The sequence below is a fragment of the Mobula hypostoma genome, chromosome 8 (genome assembly GCF_963921235.1).
Source record: "Mobula hypostoma chromosome 8, sMobHyp1.1, whole genome shotgun sequence".
Classification (NCBI taxonomy): Eukaryota; Metazoa; Chordata; class Chondrichthyes; order Myliobatiformes; family Myliobatidae; genus Mobula; species Mobula hypostoma.
The window spans coordinates 30082039-30104710 of record NC_086104.1 but is presented as its reverse complement, the minus strand read 5'-3'; the positions used below and the strand labels follow the sequence as shown (position 1 = coordinate 30104710).

At 40.9% G+C, this 22672-nt stretch overlaps 1 long non-coding RNA gene across 2 annotated transcripts in view; it reads right to left on the bottom strand.

Moving 5' to 3' along the window:
* Nucleotides 1-7190: 7190 nt before the first annotated feature.
* LOC134350437 (uncharacterized) overlaps nt 7191-22672 on the bottom strand; it is a 59559-nt gene continuing 44077 nt past the window's right edge. For both annotated transcript variants that reach the window (XR_010018887.1, XR_010018884.1), the window contains exon 3: nt 7191-7821. This is a non-coding gene — a long non-coding RNA (uncharacterized LOC134350437). The remainder of the gene's footprint in view (nt 7822-22672) is intronic.

Below are 22672 nucleotides of genomic sequence, written 5' to 3'. Positions count from 1 at the left end.
GTTCCTTATTCCAGGTTTTCCAGTTTTCCCTTGTCCTGTTGTGTGCCTTAATTGAGGCACATGATTCCCATTTTGGTCTGGCTACATAATCAGCTCCTGGGTTCAGCTTCAGTTGTTGGACCTGACCTCCCCCCTCCCCCATTCCCCCTTCCCCCCTCCCCCTTCCCCCCTTCCCCCTCCTTCTGAAGCTTCTGCCTGCGTCCTCGCCTGTATTGCTGTCAAGTTCTACCGCCAGAGCAAGACCGGAGCCTTGCTGTGTCTAGATGAGGAACTGTCTTTCGTTGTTTGGAACTGTCTCTTTGTGCCTATGCCTTCGCTAGGTAGGTCCAGCTGTTTGCCGCTACCTTGAGTTGGGAACTGTCCCTGTGTCCATGCCTTCGCTAGGTAGGTCTGGCCATTTGCCACTACCTTGTGTTAGGAACCGTCTCTTTGTGCCAACGCCTCCGCTGGGTAGGTCCGGCCGTTTGCCGCTACCTTGAGTGGAGATCTGTCTCTTAGTGTTCTGTGTATGAGTCCCGGCTCCCTAGGAGGGGTCCTGACTCTGTGTTGAGTCCCGGCCCCAAGTCCTGTTCCCAAGGAGTGGTCGCGGCTCTATGTTCCATGTTCCTGTTTTCTCACAAGCAAGGCTCTGCGTTCCTGTCCTCCGCAAGACCAAGGCTCTGTGTTCTGTGTTCCTGTCCCCCCAAGACCAAGGCTCTGTGTTCTGCATTCCTGTTCTCCCTCGACCAAGGCTCTGTGTTCCTGTCTCCCTCGACCAAGGCTCTGCGTTCCTGTCTCCCTCGACCAAGTCAAGGCTTCGTGTTCTCATCCTGTCCATGCGCCTCGCCTAGCCCGGTGCTGGGCTTCCCTCGTTCTGTCCAAGCCACGTCCAAGAACCTTGTCCTGTCCAAGTCAAAGCTTTGTGCTCTCGTCCTGTCCATGTGCCTCATCCTGTGCAGGAGTTCCATGTCCTGTCCTTGCCAAGATCCTTGTCCCGAGTCCTAGCTTAGACCCAGGTTCCAAGTCCCAACTAAGACCCAGGTCTGGGTCCTTGTCCAGGCTCTGGTTCCGGAGTTCCGTGCCACTAGTCCAGGCTCCTTGTTCCTAGTTCCTTGTCCAGGTTCCGTGTTTCTTGTCCATGTCCTAGCCCAGGCCCTGCATCCTAGTGTCATCCAGGGCCTGTGTCAATGTCCAGCATCCTTTCTTCCCCACTTCCCTTGCTTTCTTGACACTCCGAGTCCTGTTCCTAGTACTTTAGTGTCTGTGTCTTGCATTTGGGTCCGCTCCCAACGCACTCCCCTCCCCCCGTATGACAGGTTCACAAGGATGATTCTGGGAATAAAAGGGTTATCAAACAAGGAATGTTTGATGGCTGTGGGCCTGCACTCGCTGGAATTTAAAAGGATGGGGGGGGGGATCTCATTGAAACCTTTCAAATGTTGAAAGGCTGAGATAGAGTAGATGTGGAAATGATGTTTCCCATGATGGGGGAGTCTAGAACAAGAGGGCACAGCTTCCAGAGAGAGAGAAGGATCCATTTAAAACAAAGATGCAGAGAAATTTCTTTAGCCAGAGGGTGGTGAATTTGTGGAATTTGTTTCCACAGGGTGCTGTGGAGGCCAGGACTCTGGGTGTATTTAAGGCAGAGATTGACACACAGCATCAAAAGTTACGGGGAGAAGTCCAGGGAGTGGGGCTGAAGAGGGGAGAAAGGATCAGTCATGATTGAATGGGGGGCAGACTCGATGGCCAAGTGGCCTAATTCTGCTCCTATATCTCATGGTCTTATGGTAACAAGACCCATTTCCATTTCATTGGACATCTGCACTCAACTGGTTAGTTCTGATCAATTTCTATAAACGACCCAAAATTTAGTTGTTTAGTATCACTGTATATACATTATCATCTGAAACTCCTTTTGGCCTTTACCAAGGAGCAATATTGGACTTCAGGAAATAGCCTATGTTGTCAGTTCTTAGTTTCAAGGTCAATCTGATTTTTTTTTGGCTTAGAATAGTATCACTGTACTCTGCAGCCTTCTGCAGAGTGCAGAAAGGAAGTGGAGCAGCTGGTGGATTGGTGTGAGAAGAACAATCTCAGTCTGAATGAGGATCCCACCCATCTACCCAGCATCCTCTTTGACTTTCTATCGTCAGGCAGGAGACTCTGATGCATAAAAACAGGAATGGTCTGGATGGGAAACAGTTTCTTCCCCTAGGCCATTAGGCTTCTGAACTCCCTGCCGCATCGTATTTGAAGTGTCAGTGGTTAATCTGTTCCATACTTTACAGGATTTAATTTATGCACTTTAGTTTGTTACTTATGCATGACTCATCTGTCGATTTTATCCCTACCTACATAAGTTATTGTGTGCTATGTGTATTAATCTGCTTTACACCCAGGTTCAGAGAAACATTATCACGTTTCTATATGCATTAGTACATTAAATACATGTATATAGTTAAATGACAATAAACTTGACTTGACTTGCATGGAGTATATTGATTTGCATATCTTGGTCACATTCAGCCTTCAGAATGATTCCCAAATGGTGTGGATGGTGTTTACATCCCACTCACACCATTAGTTTAAGATTGAGGGGCTGGGCTCAGGTGCAATATTTTAGTCCAGTTTACAGGTCTGTATCAAGCGCAGTTGTCAGAAGTTGGTGAAATAGATTGTTGTAAGTCACCATCAAGGCTCACACATGCCGAATGGCTGTACAACTTGGCTACCTACATTTCAGAGCGGGAGTCATACTACCTTACCTTTGATGATACCCATGAAACCATTTGTCTCACGAGTGTAAGAAATTAGAGGAGAGTTGAAAGAAGAGAGAACTGTGATCCCAAAAGATAAAGATACTACTATTAATTACCTAATATCTTATTTTGTAACATTCATTTAAAAATCTGTGCTCAGCAACTGAGCTTTCTGTATGATGTAGCAGCAATACAGACATATTCTGGGTTCAAACTGCAGCTGAACTAACAATCCATGTGAAGTATTTATTACTTGTCCAGTGCTCTTGAGGTGAAAAGTGTACAGAATTAAAAATGATCACAAAACCTTGCACAGTACACAAAACTGGTAAAGCTACAGCTCATGTTTATAGTTTTGATTTGTGTCATTTGTCCTGAGACCTACCAAATCAGTGCTCTTTGTTGCCATTATCCATTATGGATGCACAAAATTATTTGATGTTGAAAGACTAATGTGCCTTTCATAGGGCAGGAATATATGCTTGGTTACAGATGCAATTTGCTTAGTTACATTTCTGTCTACACATAGTGAACTTTATATAGTCCAGGGTAATTAACCACCTGCCACTGATTTGTCTTGTAGAGTCAGGCCAAACTCACTGGCCAAATTCATAAGTCCTTAATAATTAGGAGTAACTACTTGCGATGTATTGGTATTGTAATATAGATCATGTGCTGCATCATTTCACCTTGAATTTCATAATCATACGGCATAGAAACAGGCCATTCAGCCCAACTCATTCTGAGAGACCATCATTTTTATATATCCATGCCCCATCTTGTTTACAATTGAATTTTAGAATCGAATTTAAGTAAGAACTGGAAATCGATTGTAAACAAGGTTGGACAGCGAAAATCTGATTGGATGAGGATTAACCAATCAGGCGGGATGGACGATGGGGGTATAAATACCACCGGACTAGACATGCCCAGCATCATCCCTGATGAAGATGGTAGAGTTTGTCATCGAAACTTTGGTTAAGAATGATACCTGTACCCAGCTAGAAGCCCAAAAAGAGTTTATTCATGATCTTATTGCTCTTTAGCAACTTGCCATAGATCAGTTGGTTCTGTATTTCCCAATCTTACAAAACATACACTACAGAAGGAGATCCTTCGACACAACCAATCCATGCCAGCCAAGGTATCCACCAAAGCTAGTCCCATTTGCCACATTGGGTCTGTAACCCTCTAAACCTTTCCTATCTAATAACCAAGCCAATTGCCTTTTAAATGTTTTTAACATTCCTGCCTCAATTCATTCCATAGATCGACCACCCTCAGCGTGAAAAACTTGCCCCTCAGATTGCGATTAACTCTCTTCCTTCTCACAGTAAACCTATGTCTTCTAGTTGTTGATTTCCCAACCTTAGGGAAAAGACTTTGTGCATTGATGCTATTTATGGCCCTTGTGATGCTGACTCTCCAGGTGACACAAATTCTGGGAATGAACCCAGGTTTCTTAAGCCGAGTTGACAGATGTAATTCCTTGGAGAGGAGTTTAAGATTAATTTAATGGACTAATATCCAAAATTTTGAATCATTGATCTTGGGAGATGTATTCAAGCCACACATTGGTTAATAAAATTAAATTTAGGTAAATAAATAAATCAGAGATTAAAAAAAATCTTGTTTCCGTAATGATAATTATGCTAATAAGTGTACTTAATTCACATACCTAAATCTATTATCCTTGCTGGGATTGGACGATATGTTACACGAGACCCCCACCAATGTGGTTGATTTTTGACTTACTTACCGCCCATTTCCACTGGCATGCAGGGACACAATGAAGGGCCTCCATGTCCAGTGGTGTTCAGGGCTTCCTTCATCATGTCAGTAGCTTCTTCTCGATTTTCACTACTGTCAGTCATGCAAGTCCTGGGTAGAGACTCAGGAATACTGTCGCACTCATTGCTGTTTCTGTCACAATGTTGTTTTATCAGTCAGGGTTGGTAGCCCTGGGCTGAACCCCACAACCTGGAGGACTGGCGGGCATCCTAAGCCTGTTCTCTACCCTTTGACCTGTTTGACATAATTTTAAGATGATAGGAGGACAGTATGTGGGGGGTGGGGAATATCAGAGGTTAAGTTTTTTTTTTACACAGAGAGTGCTGGGTGTGTAACACTCTGCCAGAGATGGTGGTAGGGACAAATACATTTGGGGCATTTAAGAAATTCTTACATAGTCACATAGGTGGTAGAAAAATGGAGTGATATGCAGGAGGGAAGGGTTAGTGTGATCTTAGAGTAGGTTATAATGTCAATGCAACATCATGGGCCAAAGGGCCTAATCTGTGCTGTGGTGTTCTATTTTCAAAAATGTTGCATACATCACATTAGTGACCTCTAACTCTAGATGTCCATCTTTTAAACTTCAAAGTTCGAAGTAAATTTACTATCAAAGTACGCGCATCACCAAATGCTACCCTGAGATTCATTTTTCTTGTAGACATTCGTAGTAGAATAGAGAAATACAACGGAATGAATGAAAAACGACACATAAAGACTGACAAACAACCAATGTGCAAACAAAGATAAATTGTGCAAATACAAAAAGAAACAAATAACAATAATAAATAAATAAATAATACTCAAAACGTGAGTTGTAGAGTTCTTGAAAGTGAGTCCATATGTTGTGGAATCTGTTCAGTGTGGGGTTGAGTGAAGTTATCCAAGTTCAGGAGCCAAATTGTTGAAGGATAGTGGCTGGAACTGAACCTGGTGGTGTAGGACCTAAGGCCCCAGTACCTCCTTCCCGAGAGTAGTAGTGAAAACACGAATGCATTACAAGGGAGAACAAAAGGTAATTTTATGTACTAGATGGGGGAAAGAAACGTGGTGGCTGAAAATAACCTCTGGTTGTGGTGGCATATCGATTATGTTACTGGCATACTAACCCAGAGTTTCATGTTTGGATTAATGATCCAGTGATTGGAAGTTAGATTTCGTGAAGCCAGCGTGCAATTTAAAATTCAGTTAATTAATTATTACACCTGTATGAGGAGTCTAGGGAGGGAAGGAGTCCAAAGAGTGACAGGTAGGAGGCAGCGAGTGAGAATTAAAGGGGCCTTTTCTGGTTGGCTGCCAGTGACTAGTGGTGTTCCTCAGGGGTCAGTATTGGGACTGCTACTTTTCACATAGTTTGTCAATGATTTGGATACTGGAACTGATGGTTCTGTGGCAAGGTCTGCGGATGATACAGAGATAGATGGAGAGGTAGAGAGTGCTGAGGCAGCAATGCGATTGCAGCAGGACTTAGACAAATTGGAAGAATGGGCAGAAAAGTGGCAGATGGAATACAGTGTTGGGAAATGTATGATAATACATTTTGGTAAAAGGAACAATAGTATGGACTATTATCTAAATGGGGAGAAGCTTCAAACATCAGAGGTGCAGAGGGATTTAGTCCTCGTGCAAGACTCCCAGAAGGTTAATTTACAGGTTGAGTTTGTGGTATATAAGGCAAATTAAATGTTGGCATTTATTTCAAGGGGAATAGAATATAAAAGCAAGGAGATAATGCTGAGCCTTTATAAGACACTTGTCAGGCTGCACTTGGAGTATTGTCAACAGTTTTGGGCCCCATACCTCAGAAGGGATGTGTTGTTATTGGAGAGAGTCCAGAGAAGGTTCACGAGGATGATCCCAGGAATGAAGGGGGTTAACATATGGGGAGTCTTTGGCAGCTTTTGGCCTGTACTCACTAGAATTTAGAAGAATGCAGGGGATCTCATTGAGAGCTATCAAATGTTGAAAGGACTAGATAGGGTGGATGTGGAGAGAATGTTTCCTATGGTGAGGGTATCCAGAACTAGAGGGCGCAACCTCAAAATTGAGGGGCCACCCTTTAGAACAGAGGTAAGAAGGAATTTTTTTTAGCCAGAGAGTAGTAAATCTGTGGAAGGCTCTGCCACAGACTGCGGTGGAGGCCGTCTATGTGTATACTTATGGGGGAAGTTAATAGTTTCCTGATTGGTCAGGGCATCAAAGGATATGGCGAGAAGGCAAGTGTATGGGGTTGAGTGGGATTTGGGATCAGCCATGGTGGAACGATGGAGCAGACTTGATGGGCTGAATGGCCTAATTCTGCTCCTATGTCTTATGGACTCTACCAAGAGAAAAGCATAATGTGCTGACTTCAGCCAACAGAGCTCATTGATGCACTCAAGCCTCCAAACCCAATGATCAGATTGTAGTCCTCTTGCAGCATTGATTCTTAAATGCTCTCTTAAATGGCCTAGCAACCCTAAGTTCACAGGCAGGCAGGGATGGATGATCAATACCAGCTTTGGCAACAACTCTCCCTCCTCCAGAATGAGTGAATGTAAAAAAAATCAGAAGTCTTCTATCAAATGTATTAGTTTGCTTAATTAGATGTGAGGTGTGAGAGGTAAATTGTAACAAAGTAAGTCCCCTTTCTTCACCCATTACATAGAACATTTATCCTTAAATTATTGATAATGAAGTGAATGCTTTATTGTTTATTTCTCCTTGTTCAGGCAGCCAGAAAGTACAGAACATATATTGTGTTTCAGCTCTCTGTTGATTACAATATGAGGCAGGAGCCAACCGGCTTCAGTGGGATACAACATGTTGACTGTCTTTAAACAAAAGTGCATTGACGACAAAATAGCTGGCGCATGGGGTGAGAAACAAAAATGAAATATAAATGGTACAAAACACTTCCTATTTGTACCAGTTGCTCAAAAGGAGTTGTATTTATAGCTTCACAGCCAAAGGTTTTTCAACAGCCATGCTTGTATTTCTTTAATTACTAGTCCACAAGACTTTTTCTCCTCCTGCAGTTACATCATGGATCTCCAGGAAGGTTTCAGTGTGTCCTCTCTTTCAACTGTATTAACTTTAAATATTTATTTTAAACCTTTGAGCTCTGCAGTAAACTTCTCTCCTTGCCTTAGATAGAAAGGAGAATATAATTATCATGGTTTACTGTTTAAAACAATGCTCGGTACCCTTTGTTAAGATAAGATTTTGAGCTCTGTGGTCAAAGGTAAAAGCTTTCAAGGGTTTTCTTCTCAGGAGTCTTTAAAGTATTTCTTTGTTTTCCTGTAAGTGCCTGCAAGAAAATGAAACACAAGGTCACTTATAGGGACATATACTGTATGTACTTTGTATTTTAATTTCCTTTGAATTTTGAACTTTGAAGAACACCATTCTTGTGTAACAATATGGCGTATTATAGTTCATTTTACATATTTCAGTACAAGGTAAAATTTGCGTAACTTATTATGATAAGGCCTTAACATATATCATATTTACAGCAAACACTTACATTCCACCACAGTAATTTATTCTACAGACACACAAATGCAGTTAATCTACACATCTAATGCAGCTAATTCTAAAAGACTTGGCCCAGTACATTACAGGTAAATCCTACAAAAGGTAGTGGATTCGGCCCAGTATATCACGGGTAAAACCCTCCCAACCATTGAGCATTTCTACATGAAACACTGCCATAGAAAAGCACCATCCCTCATCAAAGATCCTCACCACCCAGGCCATGCTCTTTTCTTGCTACTGTCATCACATAGAAGGTACAGGTGCCTCAGGACTCACACTACCAGATTCAAGAACGGGTACCACCCCTCATCCATCAGGCTCTTGAATAAAAGGGGATAACTACATTAATTTAAGGACCCTGTTATATTGTTATTTTATACTCGTTATTTATTGCTATTTATTTATATCTGCACTTGCAGTTTGTTTACAGTTATCAGTTACTCTTCTACAGATTTGCTAAGTATGCCCGCAGAAAAAGAATCTCAGGGTTGTATGTGGTGACATGTATGTACACTAATAAAAATTTTACTCTGAACATCTGAGGTATATGTACGTGATTGTGAATTGGGATACAACATGTCCATTCAAACATCAGGTTGGTGGCCTGGATACCTGGTTTGGATCTCTGCCAAGTCTGGTCCTGTGCCAGGATCTTGGCAGTCTTCCTTCATTGGTGGCCTTTGCAAAGATTTGGATCAGTATGCTTCTGGCCGAATGAAGAAAACAATACTGCTGGGCTTGGATTTGACAAAAAACAGCCAGACCAAGTTGAACAAGAATCAGTGGGGGATGTCTAGGAAATGCCAATCATAAAATCTTCAAGAACAGGATATAGAAAATACCCAAATAAAAGCAGTTAATTCAGCCAATTTCAAAATGATGAGAACATGTCTGGATTTGGTATAAACTGTAATTGAACTGTGGTGGTCTTTAAAATGCAAATGTTTCAGCTACAGTCTAGGTACATTCCAATATGGAAAAAAGAAGTTAGAAATTAAAAAAAGCAGAAAAAACAATTTGTGGTAAATGACAGATTGTTAACACCAGTAAAATCACACTGATTACAGGAAGTTTAATGATGAAGTAAAAAAAATTCCATATGCATTATTTACATCTGACTTCACTAAGGAAGACAATGCAACCAGCTCTTCAGCAAAGGAATATGCACAAGAGATTCTACAGATGCTGGAAATCCGGAGTAACACATACACAAAGCTGGAGGAACTCAGCAGTTCAGGCAGCATCTGTGGAAAGGAATATGCAGTCAACGGTTTTGGTCGAGACCTACTGAGTTCCTCCAGCATTTTGTATGTGTTTCAAAGGAATATGCAACTGAGATTCTGGAATAGATAAGTATTTGAACAGAAATCACCAAGTCTGCTTGGGATGCTGAGGGAAGTAAGGAAATTTCAGAGGGCCTGACCCTGGTCCTTCATTGGTTCTAGGTGGTGCTTAGGACCTGGAAAACTGTATGTGCTACACTCTTCTTCAAACAAAAGGTGTGGAGATCTCAGGAACAACAGACCAGGCAGTTTAACCACAATAGTGGGGAAATTTTTAGAAATTCTAATCAAGGGCAGAATTTTTGGATTGTAGATTGAATAGAGAAAACCAGCTTGGATTTACTAAATGCAAGTCATACCTATGTAAAATTGATAGTTTTCTGGTCGTGTAACAGAGAGAGAGTTCTCTCTGTCAGCTGACTCTTGATGTAGCACCAAATCAAGTACTTATCACTTACACTGAAGGTAGTGGAATAAAAAGTTTTAAAGCTGCATGTATAGAAAATGAGCCAAAGTGACCAAGGCTTTTATATGTATAAATAATTGGACCATAGAATATCTGGGCACAATTGCTACAATTGTTTGGTGAAGTGAAAGAGCATAGATTTCATGAAGAAAATATATTGACAAGGGAAGTGTGAATGATGTAGCCTATTTTGACTTCTATAAAATTGACGTAGGAGACTTGTACAAAAGGTCAGAGGCCATGAGACTCATGCAAACAGGCAATTGGACTAAAATTGGCATATTAATAGGAGGCAAAGACTGATGATGGAAGGTTGATTTTGTGATTGGAACCTTATGACCAACAGTGTATCAAAGAAATTCTGTAAGAACATAAAGGTAACCAGGGAGAGAATAGGTCCCCCTTAAAGATCAGTATGGCTGTCAATGTGTGGAACCTCAGGAGATGTGAAAGGCCTTAAATGAACGCTTCCGGTCAGTATTTATTGTCATTAAGGATTGGAATTCAAGGATGAAAACAGTAATGTCCTGAAATATAATGACATTAGGAAAGGAGAGGTAGTGGTAGTCAACTGGGAAGGTGAGTAAAGGAATTGGCAGGTGAATTTAACTCAGACAAGAGCAAAATGATGCATTTTGGGAAGTTAAACCAAGCCACACTGACATAATAAATGACAGGACCATGGGGAGTGTTGCATAACAGAGAGATCTAGAAGTAGATAGTTCCCTGATAGTTGTGAAACTATCAGGCTGTCAGGATAGAAAGCATAGAAAAACTACAGCACAGAAACAGGCCTTTTGGCCCTTCTTGGCTGTGCTGAACCATTTTCTGCCGAGTCCCACCGACCTGCACACGGACCATATCCCTCCATATACCTCCCATCCATGTATCTGTCCAATTTATTCTTAAATGTTAAAAAAGAACCTGCATTTACCACCTCGTCTGGCAGCTCATTCCATACTCCCACCACTCCCTGTGTGAAGAAGCCCCTACTAATGTTCCCTTTAAACTTACCCACCCTCACCCTTAACCCATGTCCTCTGGTTTTTTTCTCCCCTTGCCTCAGTGGAAAAAGCCTGCTTGCATTCACTCTATCTATACCCATCATAATTTTATATACCTCTATCAAATCTCCCCTCATTCTTCTACGCTCCAGGGAATAAAGTCCTAACCTATTCAACCTTACTCTGTAACTGAGTTTCTCAAGTCCCGGCAACATCCTTGTAAACCTTCTCTGCACTCTTTCAACCTTATTTATATCCTTCCTGTAATTTGGTGACCAAAACTGAACACAATACTCCAGATTTGGCCTCACCAATGCCTTATACAACCTCATCATAACATTCCAGCTCTTATACTCAATACTTTGATTAATAAATTTCTTCATTCATTTGGCAAAATAAAAACCCGAGATTGGGTAAAATACATCTACAGAAAGCTAAGAGAGATGGAGGCTTGGCATTACCTAACTTTAGGTTCTATTATTGGGCAAATTAATATTCGACACATGAAATTTTGGTTACTTGATCAAGATACACTATCCATTCCTAAATGGGTAGTATTGGAATTACAATCTGCTCAAGGTTATGCACTTGGCTTCATTTTAGGTTCTTCTCTTCCTTTTGATTTGAAACGCTACAAACAGGTTTGTAACCCGATAGTTAAATATACCTTATGTATTAGGTTTCAATTCCGAAAATTTTTCGATCTTAATCAATTTGGGCTTGCGATTCCTATTTTAGGCAACATATTCTTTCCTCCCTCTTCTACGGACCATGCCTTTCAAATTTGGAAGACTAATGGTATTTCACAGTTTTTGGATTTATTTTTAGATGGTTCCCTATGTCTTTTGAACAATTATCTAACAAATATAACTTACCAAGAATACATTTTTTTTAGATATCTCCAAGTTAGAAATTTCCTAAGTACTATACTCTCTTCCTTTCTGACGCTACCTCCTACATATATTTTAGATACTATAATTAACCTTAATCCATCTCAGAAAGGTGTAACGGCTATTATTTATAATATTATCATGAAACTTAGGAAAGCTCCATTCAATAAGATTAGGTCAGATTGGGAAAAGGAATTGGGCTTTATTATTTCGGTGGATGACTGGGTGCATATTTTACAACTAGTCAATACTTCCTCTATCTGTTCTAAACACTCTCTAATTCAATTTAAAGTTGTCCATAGAGCACATATGTCTAAAGATAAATTAGCTCGTTTTTATTCTCATATTAACCCTCTTTGTGACAGATGTCATGGGGAGATAACTTCCTTAACTCATATGTTTTGGGCCTGTCCTACTTTGGAAACTTTTTGGAAAGACATTTTTAATATTATTTCAAAGGTATTGAATATAGATATTTCTCCCCATCCTATTACTGCTATCTTTGGATTACCTAAAATTTCCAGTAATCTTTCCCCTTCAGCCCATAGATTGATTGCATTTCTTACTTTAATGGCGAAAAGATGTATTTTACAACATTGGAAGGAGATTAATACTCCAACTACGTTCTTTTGGTTTTCCCAGACGATACTATGTTTAAATTTGGAAAAAGTTAGAAGTAATCTTTATGATTCTTCAGTTAAATTTGAAAAGACTTGGAGATCTTTTATTCAACATTTTCATTTAATGTAACTTTTTTTCTTTCTCTGTCCATATTTACATTCCCTTCTTGCTTTTTAACTGTTCTTAATGGAGGTCGGGTTTGAGGACGTGATTGTTTTAAGTTGTTTAACTCTACTTGATACCTAGTTAGCCCATTGCTTTGCTTTGCTTTTTAGATTAGTTGCACGGTAGGGTTTTTTTTGGGGTTTTTTTTGGTTTTTTTTTTCTTTTCCTTATTGATATGTATGAAAATTAGTATACTATTATATTACCTTGTTATTTTATATCTAAACTGCACTGTTTGTACTAACTTCTTTTTGTGTATTATTATTTTTCTTGTAAAGTTATATTGCAACAGTGTATCAGTGCCCATATGGTTTACCTTTTGTGTACTAATTCAATAAAAAGATTTAAAAAGAAAGAATAAAGGCCAATGTACCAAAGGCTCTCTTTACGACCCTATCTACTTGTGACGCCACTTTTAGGGAATTTTGTATTTGTATTCCCAGATCCCTCTGTTCTACTGAACTCCTCAGTGCCTTACCATTAACCCTGTATGTTCTACCTTGGTTTGTCCTTCCAACGTGCAATACCTCACACTTGTCTGTATGAAACTCCATCTGCCATTTTTCAGCCCATTTTTCCAGCTGGTCCAAGTCCCTCTACAGGCTCTGAAAATCTTCCTCACTGTCTACTACACCTCCAATCTTTGTATCATCAGCAAATTTGCTGATCCAATTTACCACATTATCATCCAGATCATTGATATAGATGACAAATAACAATGGACCCAGCACTGATCCCTGTGGCACACCACTAGTCACAGGCCTCCACTCAGAGAAGCAATCCTCTACTACCACTCTTTGGCTTCTTCCATTGAGCCAATGTCTAATCCAATTTACCACCTCTCCATGTATACCTAGCGACTGAATTTTCCTAACTAACCTCCCATGCGGGACCTTGTCAAAGGCCTTACTGAAGTCCATGTAGACAATATCCACTGCCTTCCCTTCATCCACTTTCCTGGTAACCTCCTCGAAAAACTCCAATAGATTGGTGAAACATGACCTACCACACACAAAGCCATGTTGACTCTCCCTAATAAGTCCCTGTCTATCCAAATGCTTGTAGATTCTGTCTCTTAGTACTCCCTCCAATAACTTAACTACTACCGACGTTAAACTTACCGGCCTATAATTTCCCGGATTACTTTTTGATCCTTTTTTAAACAACGGAACAACTTGAGCCACTCTCCAATCCTCCGGCACCTCACCTGCAGACAGCGACATTTAAAATATTTCTGCCAGCGCCCCTGCAATTTCAACACTAGTCTCCCTCAAGGTCCGAGGGAACACCCTGTCAGGTCCCGGGGATTTATCCACTTTAATTTTCCTCAAGACAGCAAGCGCCTCCTCCTTTTCAATCTGTACAGTTTCCATGATCTCACTACTTGTTTCCCTTAATTCCATAGACTTCATGCCAGTTTCCTTAGTAAATACAGACGCAAAAAACCTATTTAAGATCTCCCCCATTTCCTTTGGTTCCACACATAGCCGACCACTCTGATCTTCAAGAGGACCAATTTTATTCCTTACAATCCTTTTGCTCTTAATATACCTGTAGAAGCTCTTTGGATTATCCTTCACTTTGACCGCCAAGGCAACCTCATGTCTTCTTTTAGCCCTCCTGATTTCTTTCTTAAGTATTTTCTTGCACTTCTTATTCTCCTCAAGCATCTTATTTACTCCCTGTTTCCTATACATGTCATACAACTCCCTCTTCTGTACAATTGCTCCTCCCTCTGCATCATCCTCAACACTGGTGCCCCCCAGAGCTATGTGCTAAGCCCTCTGCTGTACACTCTGCTCACACATGACTGCAAGGTCAAACACCCATAATCACATTGTCAAGTTTGCCGATGACACGACAATGGTCGGTTTGATCACCAACGATGAGGCAGCCTACAGGGAGGAGGTGGAATAGCTCAAGGCCTGGTGCCAGGCAAATAAACACTTCTGCAATATCAACAAGACAAAGGAGATAGTTATTGACTTCAGGAGAATTTGCACCACTGACACCCCTCTTTACATCATAAGACAGCAGTGGAAACTGCAAGCAGTTTCAAATTCCTGAGAGTGCACATCTCGCACAACCTCACACGGTCCAAGAACAGAGTTCTATACAACGAGGGAAGCTCTACTTTATGAGGAGGCAGAGGAGAGCTAGACTATGCACATTTACATTCACATCATTTTGTAGGTGGGCAGTAGAGAGCATCCTAACAAGCTGTATCATTACATGGTATGGAAACCGGACTGCAGTGAACAGGAAGGCTCTACAGCAGATAGTCAAAACTGCCATCATCATTGGCACCAGACTACCCGTCATCAAGGACATATATACAGAAAGGTGACAGAAAAGGGCCAGTAACATCATAAAGGATCCCACCTACCCTGCTCATAGATTGTTTGTCCCACTCCCATCAGAAAGGAGGCTACATATCTTGCACACCAGCGCCACCAGACTCAAAAATTTTCCCCAAGTAGTAAGTCTAATCAACACCTTCACCTGCCTAACCCACCCTTCCACACCCCCAACCACCACAACTTTGTAATTTTCTGTCAGCCACTTTTATGTACAGACACTCCTGTGCCAAGTGTTACTTTAAGGACATACAATCAGTCTGTGTATATAAACAATGTTATATATTTATATTTATTGTGTTTTAAAAAAATTATTATTGTGTTCTTTATCTTATTGTGCTGCATCAGATCCAGACTAACAATTATTTTGTTCTCTTTTACACTTGTATACTGGAAATAACATTAAACAACCTTGAATCTTGAATTTTGCTAATATACATATATATATATTTATATGAACTCCTGCCTCAGCAAGGACCTGGACCCATTGCAATTTGCCTATCGTCACAATAGGTCAACGGCAGATGCAATCTCAATGGTTCTCCACACAGCTTTAGACCACCTAGACAACACAAACACCTACGTCAGGATGCTGTTCATCGACTATAGCCCAGCATTAAATACCATCATTCTCACAATCCTGATTGAGAAGTTGCAGAACCTGGGCCTCTGTACCTTCCTCTTCAATTGGGTCCTCAACTTCCTAACCAGAAGACCACAGTCTGTGCGGATTGGTGATAACATATCCTCCTCGCTGACACACTGGTGCACCTCAGGAGTGTGTGCTTAGCCCAATGCTCTACTCTCTGTGTACACATGACTGTGTGACTAGGCATAGCTCAAATACCATCTACAAATTTGCTGATGATACAGCCATTGTTGGTAGAATCTCAGGTGGCGACAAGAGGGCATACAGCGGTGAGATATGTCAACTCGTGGAACGGTGCCACTGCAACAACCTGGCACTCTACGTCAGTAAGATGAAAGAGCTGATTGTGGACTTCAGGAAGGGTAAGACGAAAGAACACATACCAATCCTCATAGAGGGATCAGAAGTGGAGAGAATGAGCAGTTTCAAGTTCCTAGGTGTCAAGATCTCTGAGGATCTAACCTGGTCCCAACATATCAATGTAGTTATAAGGAAAGCAAGAAAGCAGCTATACTTTGTTAGGAGTTTGAAGAGATTTGGCATGTCAACAAATACACTTAAAAACTTCTATGGTTGTACTGTGGAGAGCATTCTGACAGGCTGCATCACTGTCTGGTATGGAGGGGCTACAGCACAGGACTGAAAGAAGCTACAGAAGGTTGTGAATCTAGTCAGCTCCATCGTGGGTACTAGCCTACAAAGTACCCAGGACATCTTCAGGGAGCAGTGTCTCAGAAAGGCAGCATCCATTACTAAGGATCTCCAGCACCCAGGGCATGCCGTTTTCTCACTGTTACCATCAGGGAGGAGATATAGAAGCCTGAAGGCACACACTCAATGATTCAGGAACAGCTTCTTCCCCTCTGCCATCCGATTCCTAAATGGACATTGAAGCTTTGGACACTACCTCACTGTTTTTAATACACAGTATTTCTGTTTTTTTACACATTTTAAAAAGTCTATTCAATATATGTAATTGATTTACTTGTTTATTTATTATTATGTTTTTATTTTATTTATTATTTTTTCTCTCTCTCTGCTAGATTATGTGTTGCATTGAACTGCTGCTGCTAAGTTAACAAATTTCACGTCACATGCTGGTGATAATAAACCTGATTCTGATCTAGTATTTCGCCTGTGTCCACCAAAGATTTTTAAATCTCAGCCAGAGCCCGAGCAACCTCTTCCCTTACTACTCAAGCAGCATGCAATGAATCCCATCTGGTCCTGGGGGATTTATAAAACCATAAGATATAAGAGCAGAATTAGGCCATTTAGCCCTTCAAGCCTGCTCCACTATATGAACACGGCTGATCTATTCTCCCTCTCAACCCCATTCTCCTGCCTTCTTTCTGTAACCTTTGATGCCTAATCAACAACTTCTGCTTTAAATATACCCAATGACTTGGTATTCACAACTGTCTGTGGCAATGAATTTCATGGATTCACTACCCTCTGGCAAAATAAATTCCTCCTCCAGAGAAGGTTCACAAGGATGATTCAAGGAATGAAAGAGTTATCATATGAGGAACGTTTGATAGCTTTGGGTCTGTATTTGCTGGAATTCAGAAGGATGAGAGGAGATTTCACTGAAACCTTTTGAATGTTGAAAGGCCTAGACAGAGTAGATGTGAAAAGGATGGTTCCCATGGTGGGAGCGTCTAGGACAAGAAGTCACAGCCTCAGGCTAGAGGGGTGTCCATTCAAAACAGAGATGCAGAGAAAGTTCTTTAGCCAGGGGGTGGTGAATTTGTGGAATCTGTTGTCACATGCAGCTGTGGAGGCCAGGTTGCTGGGTGTATTTAAGGCAGAGATTGATAGGTTTTTTTTGGACATGGTATCAAAGGTTACAGGGAGAAGGATGGGAACTGGGGTTGATGAGGAGAGTAAAAAAGGATCAGCCATGATTGAATGGTGGAGCAGTCTCAATGGGCCAGATGGTCTAATTCTGTTCCTATGTCTTATGTCTTATATCTTATGGTCTTATACCGAGGAACTTAAAGCTGTTTCCCCTCTCAACCTCAGATCCATTGATGTCTCCGTTCCTCCTGTGGTCCACGACCAGCTCCTTTGTTTTTGCGGTCTTTCGTTGATTGTATTATGTTTCTTGGATTTACTGTCTATGCTCACAATAAAATGAATGTCAGGGCTGCATATGGTGACAAATATGTAATCTGATTCATTTTCAAAGTGCAAAGCAAATTTATTATCAAATTACATATATGCCACCATATGCAGCCCTGACATTCATTTTCTTGTGAGCATAGACATCTTCTGGTATTGTCCTGGTTGTCGCTAATGGGCCATTTTATTTCCCTGGTTATTCTTTTGTCTCTGCTATACTGTTCCTTCGAATTTACCTTAATCTTGTCTGCCAGTGATTTATCATGACCCTCCTTTCTTAGCCTTGCTAATTTCATTTTGCAGGGACATTATAGTACAACTTTTACGAAAAATTGGTTAGATCACAACTGGAGTACTCAGAATCAGAATCAGGTTTAATATCACTGGCATATGTCATGAGATTTGTTAATTTTGCAGCAGCAGTACAATGCAATACATGATAATAGAAAGAAAAACCTGTGAATTACAGTTAGTATATATAATAGCTAAATTAAACAAGTAGTGCAAAACAATAGAAATAATTCTTTTTCAACTCTCTTTGTACAATTTTCTTTCAACAGACTATAAAGTGGAATTGATTGCATTAGGGAGGATGCAGAGGAGATTATACAGCACAGTAACAGGTCTTTCCAGCCAAAAGAGCCCCCACAACACAATTACACCAATTAATCAACTAACCTACTGTGTCTTTGGAATGTGTGAGGAAACTGGAGCACCTAGAATAAAACCACGCTGTCATGGGAGAATGTATAAACTTCCTCCAGACAGGAATTGAACCGTGGTCACTAGTGCTGAAAGCATGCCCTGAATGGAATGAGGGAGAGAGGATAGGTTGAACTTGGAGTTGGTGAAGCTGAGGGGGAACCTAATGGAGGAATACAAAATTATGAGGAGCACATATAGGGAAGATAATAGGAAATCTTTCCCATAGCAGAAGTAGGTCAGCATGGTGGCATTGTGGTTAGCACAACGCTTTATCGTACCAGCGACCCAGGTTCAATTCCCACCACCTTAAGGATTTGTACATTCTCCCTGTGACCACATGGTTTTCCTCTGGGTACTCTGCTTTCCTTCCACAGTCAAGAGTCCTACTGGTTGGTAAGTTAATTAGTCATTGTAAATTGTCCCGTGATTAAACTCGGATTAATTTGGGAGTTGCTGGGCAGCTCGGTTCCAAAGGCCAGAAGGGCTGGTTCCATGCTGTATCTCAATAAATAAATAAATAAATAAAATTAAGTATGTTAAGCTGGAAAGCATTGGATTAGGGTAAAGGGCAAGAGGTTTAAAAGGGATCTAACAAAGAACTATTTCACTCAGTGGATGGTTGGAATCTCCTTGAATAAATGTGGATGCAAGTACTCTCAGAGCATTTTGATAATGATTTGAATAACCAGTGTACTGAAGGCTACAGACCAAGTGGTGATAAATGGGATTAATGTGGAGAAGTAGTTAATGGTAGACATGGACATGGTGGACTAAAGCACTTGTATGATTCTGTGACTTTAAGAGGATCATTGTTTATTATAACTCAGCAATGATTTAAAGAACCAGAAGAACAAACCATAAAGGCAAACATGTGATAATTACTTCTCCAGATGAGTCAGCAGGTTTCATCTGTGAGTAACTGCACCTTAAAATATGTTAGATCAACGGAACAAATACCTTTGTATCATGGAATTCCACACCATGTTGTTAAGATAATTTTTCCTTTAATATTGCACATGAACCTTGACTGAGTATGTAGGACAAACAGCCAAAAATCAATTTGTTTAGGCTAAACAAACAGGACACTAACTGGATTAACAAACAAATTAAAGTGGGATAAAGGGAAAATGACCTCTCTGAACTCTGCAGGGAAAATGGAGGAGTTCGATGGAATGAATACAAGAGAGAGAGAAGGCAAATATTAGAAAGGCTACATACTCCACTATTGGCATATGCAACTGTAAAGAAAAAAAACAAAGAGGAAGGGATACTGAAATCACAGCAGTCTGATCACTAAGGACCAATCTCAACATTGTTACCAAGCCTGTTCAGGCAGCTCCTGGGGCGACTGAACAGAGGTGATTTTACAGGTCAATGGTCTTTAATTAGAACTAAGAACAAAATTGAAAATAGACATGAGCAAATCTGGGGTCAGTCCAATTTCTGAAGAATCTTGTCTGCTCTATATCCTTTTGTCGTGGAATTCAGACTCAGGCTTTTCGGGGCCAGACATGAGCAAACTTGCAGAGAACTGAAAGGGAGGCAGAGAACAAGGGATATGCTGTGATCGGGTGGGGACAAAGAGATCAGGTGGTAAAGGCATGGTAATGTCACTAGAGGAAGTGTATCCACAGCTTCTGCCCTTCAGAATTTTTTTTGAAGGCATGTATCAGCCAATACCTTTTCCCCTCCTCCCCAGCACCTGAAGCATTTTAAGCTTATTTAGACAACCTGCCCCTGCACACTACCCTCCCAGCCCTGGAAAGCAAGGGACATAGGATTTAGAAAGAAACTCGAGTGGCTTCAATCCCGGCGTGGTGTAATCTGTGTTGTGCAACACTGGACTGAATGAAAATCACTTAGTGTCTTCAGAAGCCACAGTTTGAATCCCACCAGTCACAGCTCTCCTGTTATGGGTGTGCAGTCTGAACAAACAAACGTTATTCTGCGCTCAGCAATCACCTTGGTTATGAGTTGTTTGGACTCAAGGTCAAAAAGTGCACATGTCCTTAACCAAATAATTGCCTATTTTAATGCCATATACACAGTTCCACTGGTTACCTGTTGCAAATCAATAAGGTGGAGATAGATTTCTTTCTTTTTATTCCAGACCTACATTAAAAAGGCAATAACCGCACTTAGAATGATACTCACACTGTTTTGACAACAAGCACCCAAACTAAAAGCATGTTTTTCAGTTTTGTATCTGGTGGTGCTTGCTTACGAAAGAAAGGTGTTAAAGTCCAAAGCAGCCAAATTCCCCTTATCTGTACATTGTGCACAAACATTGTCTGTGAGCATGCAAAGGACATTCTATGCCAGAGTGTAAAGTTCCTTGTGATAAGTTGTTGCTTGCCACTCCTGTTTCCAACTTCGGCTTGCACTTTTGACCACGACCCATCACCCTGATTTTTAATATGTACACAGTTATTTTAAAAAAAATCAAATGCCAAAACAAATGTACAAAAGATACAATGAGGATGTGACTGCAATTTGGATATTTAAGGAGCAGTTGAGAGCTACTACTAGAGAAATTAAAGCAACTTCTCTTCCTTCCACACGTTTCACACTGATACTTTACCAATATTCTGCCTTCAACTTTCTCATTTACATTCCCGTGATTTATTGGACATTGGCTTGAAACAATGTATACTGATCTCATGGAGCAAGTCAACCATTTATATTTTCTGGTACAGGTGAGGGCTGTTCTTTACCAAAAATTTTCTTCAACCCAAATTGTAAAGCATGATTACTGAACAATTCTGCAGAATTGAAAACATGTTTATTATTGTATCCACTGTTCAGCGCACAGAAGGGACATTTTAAAAAAGAGACACACACTTTTCTTTCCACTTCTTCTGACACCATCTGAGGGTAGAGGCAAGTCAAGTTTATTGTCATCGGTATACATATCATAAATGCCATAAAAATTGGCTTTTTGCCACAGCACAGTACAATAAACAGGACAAACATAGGTTAACATAAACTTAAACTTGGAGTCAATTGAGGTCTCGGTGTACTTGGAGGCACATGCTAAACTAGGCTGGAGCCAGCATGGTTTCCTCAAAGGAAAATCTTGTCTGACAGATCAGTTGGAATTCTTTGAAGAAATAACAAGCAAGGTAGACAAAGGAGAATCGGCTGATGTTGTGTACTTGGAGTTTCAGAAGGCTTTGACGAGGCGCCACACATGAGGCTGCTTAACAAGCTACAAGCCCATGGTATTACAGGAAAGGTTCTAGCATGGATAAAGCTGTAGCTAATTGGCAGGAGGCAAAGAGTGGGAATAAACAGAGCCTTTTTTGGTTGGCTGCCGGTGACTAGTGGTGTTTCAGAGGGGTCTGTGTTGGGACCAATTCTTTTTACATCATATGTCAATGATTTGGATGGTGGAATTGAAGGCTTTATTGCCAGGTTTGCAGATGATATGAAGATAGGTGGAGGGGCAGGTAGTTTTGGGAAAGTAGAAAGGCAACAGAAGACTTAGGAGAATGGTGGCAGATGGAATATGGTGTCGAGAAGTATATGGTCACGCACTTTGGTAGAAGAAATGAAAAGGTTGATTATTTTCTAAATGGAGAGAAAATAAAAATACTGAGACGCAAAGGGATTTGGTAGTCCTTGTGCAGAATTCTTTAAAGGTTAATTTGCAGGTTGAGTCTAAGGTAGGAAGGCAAATGCAATGCTAGCATTCATTTCAAGAGGACTAGAATATAAAAGCAAGGATGTAATTTTGAGATTTTATAAAGCACTGGTGAGGCCTCACTTGGAGTATTGTGAGTAGGTTTGGGCCCGTTATCTTAGAAAGGGTGTGCTAAAACTAGAGAGGATTCAAACAAGGTTCTCAAAAATGATTCCAGGTTTGAATGGCTTGTTTTATGAAGAGTGTTTGATCACTTTGGGCTTGTATTCACTAGAATTCAGAAGAATGAGAGTCTAAGACTAGAGGTCACAGCCTTAGAACAGAGGGGTATCCTTTTAAAATTCTGATGCGGACGAATTCCTTTAGCCAGAGAATGGCGAACCTGTGGAATTCGTTGCCACAGGCAGCTTTCAGAGGTCAAACCTTTATATACATATAAGGGAGAAGTTGATAGACTCTTGATTGCTGAGGGCATGAAGGGATACGGGGAGAAATCTGGAGATTGTGGCTGACAGGAAAAGTGGATCAGCCATGATGAAATGGCAGAGGAGACTCGATGGGCCAAATGGCCTAATTCTGCTCCTATACCTTATGGTCTTATGGTCTAACCGAGATACAACACTGGGCGGCACGGGAGGTCGTTCCTGCCTGTGGCCACCGAACTTGCAGCTCCTCCCGTGGAGGGTCAGACACCTTAAGCCAATAGACTGGTCCTGG